General features: G+C 43.7%; 1 pseudogene across 1 annotated transcript; it reads left to right on the top strand.

Moving 5' to 3' along the window:
• The first annotated feature begins 1249 nt into the window (after positions 1 to 1249).
• LOC309829971 (small ribosomal subunit protein uS5-like) lies at positions 1250 to 2032 on the top strand (annotated as a pseudogene). The gene has a single exon. The product of its transcript is annotated as a small ribosomal subunit protein uS5-like (transcript).
• The last annotated feature ends 6224 nt before the right edge of the window (positions 2033 to 8256 follow it).

Raw genomic sequence — 8256 nt, 5'->3', positions numbered from 1 at the left:
AAACTTCAAAGCTTTTGCACAACAAAGGGAACTATAAACAAGACCAAAAGACACCCTCAGAATGGGAGAAAGTATTTGCAAACAAATCAATGAACAAAGGATTAATCTCCAAAATATATAAACAGCTCATGCAGCTCAATATTAAAAAAACAAACAACCCAATCAAAAAATGGGCAGAAGACTTAAGTATACATTTTTCCAAAGAAGACATACAGATGGCCAAGAGGCACATGAAAAGATGTTCAACATCACTAATTATTAAAGAAATGCAAATCAAAACTACAATGAGGGGCTTCCCTGGTGGCACAGTGGTTGAGAGTCCGCCTGCCGATGCAGGGGACACGGGTTCGTGCCCCAGTCCGGGAAGATCCCACATGCCACAGAGCGGCTGGGCCCGTGAGCCATGGCCGCTGGGCCTGTGCGTCCGGAGCCTGTGCTCCGCAACGGGAGAGGCCACAACAGTGAGAGGCCCGCGTACCACAAAAAAAAAAAAAAAAAAAAACTACAATGCATCAAAAAGAGTCATGTACCACAATGTTCACTGCAGCTCTATTTACAATAGCCAGGACATGGAAGCAACCTAAGTGTCCATCAACAGATGAATGGATAAAGAAGATGCGGCATATATATAAAATGGAATATTACCCAGCCATAAAAAGGAATGAAATTGAATTATTTGTAGTGAGGTGGATGGACCTAGAGTCTGTCATACAGCGTGAAGTAAGTCAGAAAGAGAAAAGCAAATACCGTATGCTAACACATATATATGGAATTTAAAAAAAAAATGGCTCTGAAGAACCTAGGGGCAGGACAGCAATAAAGACCCAGACGTAGAGAATGGACTTGAGAACACGGGGAGGGGAAGGGTAAGCTGGGATGAAGTGAGAGTGGCACTGACATATATACACTACCAAATGTAAAATAGATAGCTAGTGGGAAGCAGCCGCATGGCACTGGGAGATCAGCCCCAGTGCTTTGTGACCACCTAGAAGGGTGGGATAGGGAGGGTGGGAGGGAGACGCAAGAGGGAGGAGATATGGGGATATATGTATATGTATAGCTGATTCACTTTGTTATAAAGCAGAAACTAACACACCATTGTAAAGCAATTATACTTCAATAAAGAGGTTAAAAAAAAAAACTACAATGAGGTATCACCTCAAACCGGTTAGAATGGGCATCATCAGAAAATCTAGCTTTTTAATTTTTTCTGTAAAGCTTTCTTTTTTTTTTTCTGTAAAAACACCAAATGGCAAATGACACCGGTGCTGTGAGAGGGCCCGGAGGGCCCGGAGGCCCCAGGGGCCCTGGAATGGGAGGCCGCGGAGGCTTCAGCAGCGGCGTCCATGGCCAGGGCCGGGGTCGCGGAGCTCACGGAGGCAAGGCCGAGGACAAGGAGTGTCTCCACGTCACCAAGCTGGGCCGCCTGGTCAAGGACATGAAGATCAATCCCTGGAGGAGATCTATCTCTTTTCTCTGCCCATCAAGGAATCTGAGATCACTGACATTTTCTTGGGGTCATCCCTCATGGAGGAAGTTTTGAAGATCATGCCTGTGCAAAAGCAGACACTTGCTGGCCAGCGGACCAGGTTCAAGGCATTTGTTGCCATCTGGGATTACAACGGACGTGTTGGTTTGGGTGTGACCTGCTCTAAGGAGTAGCCACTGCCATCTGTGCGACCGTCATTCTGGCTGAGCTCTCCATGGTCCCGGTGCGACGAGGCTACTGGGGGAACAAGATGGGCAAGCCCCATACTGTCCCTTGCAAGGTGACTGGCCGCTGAGGCTCTGTGCTGGTGCGCCTCATCCCTGCCCCCAGGGGCACTGGCATCGTCTCAGCCCCTGTGCGCCAGAAGCTACTGATGATGGCTGGAATTGACGACTGCTACACCTCTGCCAGGGACTGCACTGCCACGCTGGGCAACTTTGCCAAGGCCACTTCTAATGCCATTTCCAAGACCTACAGTTATCTCACTCCTGATCTCTGGAAAGAGATGGTGTTCACCAAGTCTCCATATCAGGAATCCACTGACCATCCTGTAAAGACCCACACAGAGTTTCCATGCAGAGGACCCAGGCTCCAGCTGTAGCCACCCCATAGTTTTCTATGAGAAAAATAAAGTGAATGAAACTAGTTAAAAAAAAAAAGGAAAATCTACAAACAACAAATGCTGGAGAGGGTGTGGAGAAAAGGGAACCCTCTTGCACTGTTGGTGGGAATGTAAATTGATACAGCCATTGTGCAGAACAGTATGGAGGTTCCTTAAAAAACTAAAAATAAAATTACCATATGACCCAGCAATCCCACTACTGAGCATATACCCGGAGAAAAGCATAAATCAAAAAGACACATACACCCCAGTGTTCATTGCAGCACTATTTACAATAGCCAGGTCATGGTAGCAACCTAAATGCCCATCGACAGACGAATGGATAAAGAAGATGTGGTACATATATACAATGGAATATTACTCAGCCCTAAAAAGGAACAAAATTGGGTCATTTGTAGAGACGTGGATGGACCTAGGACTGTCATACAGAGTGAAGTCAGAAAGAGAAAAACAAATATCATATATTAACACATGTATGTGGAATCTAGAAAAATGGTACAGATGAAGTGGTTTGCAAGGCAGAAATAGAGACACAGATGCAGAGAACAAATGTATGGACACCAAGGGGGGAAAGTGGAGGGGGTGGTGGTGGGATGAATCGGGAGATTGGGATTGACATGTATACACTGATGTGGATAAAATAGATAACTAATAAGAACCTGCTGTATAAAAAAATTAAATTAAATTAAAAAAAGTGGAAGGTTGGGTTTCACTTCTGTAGAGTGAACATTAAAGATTATTCATGGACGGTGGGGAGACTCTGCCTGTGTGTGGCAGGAGGTACATGGGAGCTCTCGTACTTACTGCTCAATTTTTCTGTAAACCTAAAACTTCTCTTAAAAAAAAAAAGTCTGTTAAAAAAATATATCCAAGTAGGAGTAAAACAAGGTACCCATGTAGGGTCTTCCTTGGACCACATTTTGACACAAATAATAGTTAACATTTACTGAGTTTTTAACTATATGATAGATGCTGTGCTGTGTGATTCACATGCCATAGCCAAGACTGCAGCTGGTCACCACATATGTTCTTCTCAGTTTTTAGCTGGGTATTTGGTTCCCTTGAATAAAGCCTTTATTTTCTTCTAGCTTCCCTTGCAGGTAGGTGTGCCAAGTAACTAAATGCCTACCCATAGGGCACAACTAGAATTGGTGAGTACTTTTTTCTCTGGACAGTGTACTCAAAGGAAGAGAGCATACCTTTTTGCCTCTTCCTCTTAATAGCTTTGCAATTCTGCCGTACTCCCACACCTAGCTGAAAGGAATGCTTTCATAGTGTTGCACAGAACTGAGTTTTAACCAATAGTTATAAGCAAAAGTGAAATTGAGCAGGACCCTGTGGGGCTCCTGGGCATGGAAGCCCTCCTGTGTCCCTGTTTCTTTTTTGTAGGAAATCGGCTTCAGCCTCTATGACCTTCCCTGTGTTCCAAAGTGCAGATTCAAACAGTCGCTAATCAGGGAAGGGAGGGGAGGCAGAGGCAAGGGAGGGGGGGCAGAGACAAGGGAGGAGCTGTCAAGAAACAATAGTGCAGTCTTGGGACAGGGTCCTGGTTCCACCTCAAGGGATACACATAACAATATCTTTGAGCTCTTTTGCAGAACTAAAACCCCCAACAGGGACTTCCCTGTTGATGCAGTGATTAAGACTCCATTCTCCCAATGCAGGGGGCCCGGGGTTCGATTCCCAGTCAGGGAACTAGATCCTACGTGCATGCCACAACTAAAAGAGTTCACATGCTGCAACTAAGGAGCCCACCTGCCACAACTAAGACCTGGTGCAACCAAATAAATAAATAAATAACAACAAAAAAACACCCCCCAACAAATGGAAGATGTTAACTACTTGATGAACCATTCTTCACTCCAGAGAGGTCACAGTTTAATAACCTCAAAAACCACACAAGCTCATCAGGAGGCCACCTGAGGCCAGATTAAGGGAATGCAGGCCCTGCACACACCTTGATCCTTATCAGCAAACCTGCCCTTGAACCATTGCTATAAAACTCCTCACCAGATCCCCCCAGGTGGGGACAAACAGTTCTTAAGGGCATGAGCCTGCTGTGTCCTCCTTTGCCTGACAAAACAATAAAGCTATTCTTTTCTACTTCATCCAAAACTCTGTCTCCAAGATTTGATTTAGGACAGGTGCACAGAGGCCAAGTTTTTGACATCAAAAGTAGTTTCACGTACACTTCTGGAAAATCGTCTTTAAAAAGAGGAGGCATGATCTTCTTCACACCTTTCTTTTTTCTACTCGCTAGGACCTCCAAGTTTTTAAATTTATTTTATTTATTTTTGGCTGCATAGGGTCTTTGTTGCTGTGCGCAGTCTTTCTCTAGTTGCGGCGAGCGGGGGCTACTCTTTACTGCAGTGCGTGGGCTTCTCATTGCGGTGGCTTTTCATGTTGCAGAGCACGGGCTCTAGGATCACAGGCTCCGGTAGTTGTGGCTCGCGGGCTCTAGAGCGCAGCCTCAGTAGTTGTGGTGCATGGGGTTAGTTGCTCTGCAGCATGTGGTATCCTCCCGGACCAGGGCTCGAACACGTGTCCCCTGAACTGGCAGGCGGATTCTTAACCACTGTTCCACCAGGGAAGCCCTAAAAGCTCCAGATTTTGAGAAGGTTTTGAGGATGGAAGAGCAACAAGATAGAAGAATGGGTCCTTGAGGACTGGAACTGCTTTCAGACCCTGCCCCATTTACTTCCAACATAATATACATGAAAGAGAAAAAACTTCCATCTGACTGAACTATCTATTGTTTTTAGGTTTCTGTGTTTCATGCTAAATGGATTCACAATAAACACAGGATTAAATACTTAGAAGTGGGGTACTGAATCGAACAGAAAATAAATATCATAAATGGTACTGGCTTAGAAGGTGAGCAGCAGGTGCTATAGACTCAGTATGGCAGAGGCTGACCTTTGGTGACAAACATTCCCCTGCTTTAGCCTGAAAAGGAGACCATGTACTGACTGAGGCTATAGCTTTAGGGGAAATGATAGGAAAGATGAATGCTTCTGTGTGTCTTGACTGCTTCTTGACACTTTGAGCAAAGCCTTACAGGCTAGAGATGGGCGGTATAGAAACAGAGATTGACGGGACTACAGCTTTGCTAAAAGAATTGCTCTCTGTCTGAGGCCTGCAATCTGAGTTGATAGTATGGGATTTTGCAGGGATAAAACTACTTCTGCACCCCAAACTGAGCCAGTTATAAGCAGTGGCTAAAATCCAGCAGTTTTAGCAGACCAATTGCTAGCGAACAGCAGATTAAGGGTTCTTTCTTCTGACTCATCTGTTTTAAATGACTATGCAGTAACTCCATTAAATTTAGAGAGAAATGGATGGGCAGAATAATACAACCAATAAGTAAAAGACCAGTATTCAGGCTTAAAAAAACAATGTCTAAACAAGATCTTGGCTGTGATTACAAGGACAGGGAATGACTGAAAGTAAATAAAAAGGAATTCCTATTTGAAAGAATTATACTGCCTGCAAGGAGGAACTTCTGAGAGAGCAAAGCTGGGGGCCATGAGGACGGTATTAGTCTTCTAGGGCTGCCATAACAAAATACCACTGACGGGGGCTTAAACAACAGAAATGTATTTTCTCACAGTTCTGGAGGCGAGAAGCCTAGGATCAAGGTGTTAACAGGTTTGGCTTCTTCTGAGGCAGCTCTCCTTGGTGTGTAGACAGCTACCTTCTTGCTGTGTCCTCACGTGGCCTTGCCTCTGGTGTCTCTCTCTTTTTTGAAGGATACCAGTCATATTGGATTAAGGCACCACCCTTTGAACCTTGATTACCTCCTTAAAGGCCCTATTTCCAATACAATCACATTGGGAGACTTCAACATACAAATTTGGGGAAAACACAGCTCAGTGCATAACAAGGATAGCAAGTGAAGTAGTTCATCACCAAGAGCAGAACCAGGGAATACCAGTAGGCTAATCAAGGAACTCCGTTCCCAGGCCAGGGAATCTCCTAATTCCTGCCCAACAGGGTTTGATCATTTCTATGGACAGGTGCGAGTGAGTGCTGTTTCCTATTTTTCCTTATCCAATTGGAATTTTTTCTTTTTTTTAATAAATTTATTTTATTTATTTATTTTTGGCTGCATTGGGTCTTTGTTGCTGCGCGCGGGTTTTCTCTAGTTGCGGCGAGCAGGGACTACTCTTTGTTGCAGTGCGTGGGCTTCTCATTGCAGTGGCTTCTCTTGTTGTGGAACACAGGCTCTAGGCGCACGGGCTTCAGTAATTGTAGCACATGGGCTCAGTAGTTGTGGCTCACGGGCTCTAGAGCGCAGGCTCAGCAGTTGTGGCGCACGGGCTTAGCTGCTCTGCAGCATGTGGGATCTTCCCGGAACAGGGCTCAAACCCATGTCCCCTGCATTGGCAGGCGGATTCTTAACCACTGTGCCACCAAGGAAGCCCCCAATTGGAATTTTAATTAAGGTTATTCCATTCCTGTTTTACCATTATATCAATATATCGAGTATGAGTGAGGGGGGAGGGAAAATGACTTTTAGTTTATGGATTTCTGGACTGTGAGTGGCTGCAACCTGCCATGATAGGGATGACTGGATATCACCCAGAGTTTGCAGACTTTGAGCTTAATGCAGTAACCAATGGCACTTTGCACTTATATCTCAAAGAGACAAGGTCTCTATGTGGAAAGAAGGAGCGTGTGGATGAGTGGTCTGTGGCAAGGATAGCTATTTGCCCCCTGATACCTGCCTTCTCACTCCTTCAAGTTTTAGCTGAATATAAGATTTCCTGAAATAAAGATTTCATTTCCCAGAATCCCTTGTAGCTGTGTGACTTTTCTTGGAAGTGTTTTTAAAAAGAATGAACAAACGCTACTTTACTTTTTTTCTCCTTCCTGCTGGCTGGAATGAGGACATGAGTTTTGGAGTTTTATTACCCGTATTACACTATAAAGTTTTCTGCTGTGGATAGCAGTGCAAAAAGAGCTGAAGAGCTAGATTCTTGTTGCTGTGGACTGACTACTGATAGGCTGTTTTTAGATGAGACAGAAATAAGTTATATATTTTTTTCTCCCCAATAATATTTTTATTGGTTACATGTCAAAATTATAATATTTTGAATCTTTTCATCAAATAAAATATTCAAATTATTTTCATCCATTACTTTTTATTTTTTAAAACATGGCTACTAGAAAATGTCAAATTACAAATGTGGCTCAAATTATAATTGTATTGGATAGCACTGTTTTAATTTTAGCTCTTCTGTTTAGGTTTATGCTTCAGGTTAGTTTTTGTATGGTTTTGTTCTTTTCCTTGTGTCTGTTTTTTCCAACATCATTTGTAGAAAACACTATCCTTTCCCCATTGAGTTACGCTTACTCCTTTTTCGTGAGCAGATATGTGCAGTTCTATTGATGTACTCTTTGTTCTATTCCATTGATCTGTACTATCCTTATTCCAATTCCACTTTGTTTGGAGTACCTGAGCTAAAGTTTGTACCTCTATTTTCCCTCACCACTTTCTCTCCTCCCTGAATCCACTCCCCTCTGGCAACCACCTATTTCTTCTCTGTATATATGACTCTGTTTCTGTTTAGTTATGTTCATTTATTTTGTTTTTTAGATGCCACATATAAGTGATAACGTACAGCACTTGTCTTTCTGTCTGACTTATTTCACTTAGCATAATAACTTCTGAGTCCATCCATGTGGTTGCAAATGGCAAGATTTCATTCTTTTTTAAGGCTGAGTAATATACCACATCTTCTTTATTCATTCATCTATTGGTGGGCACTTAGGTTGCTTCCATATCTTGGCTATTATAAATAATGAACATAATGTTTGCTCGGATAAACACCCAGAAGTGGAATTGCTGGATCATATGGTATTTCCATTTTTAATTTTTTGAGGAATCTCCGTCCAGTTTTCCATATTGGCTACACCAATTTGCATTTCCACTAACACTGCACATGGGTTCCCTTTTCTCCACACCCTCACCAACACTTTTTATTTGTTATCTTTTTTTTTTTTTTTTTTTTGCGGTACGCGGGCCTCTCACTGTTGTGGCCTCTCCCATGGTGGAGCACAGGCTCCGGACGCGCAGGCTCAGTGGCCATGGCTCACGGGCCCAGCCGCTCCGCGGCATATGGGATCCTCCCTGACCGGGGCA

The sequence above is a fragment of the Grampus griseus genome, assembly GCF_964374135.1.
Source record: "Grampus griseus genome assembly, chromosome: 11".
Lineage (NCBI taxonomy): Eukaryota > Metazoa > Chordata > Mammalia > Artiodactyla > Delphinidae > Grampus > Grampus griseus.
Note: the sequence above shows the minus strand (reverse complement) of the source record. Positions and strands in the feature narration are given on the sequence as shown.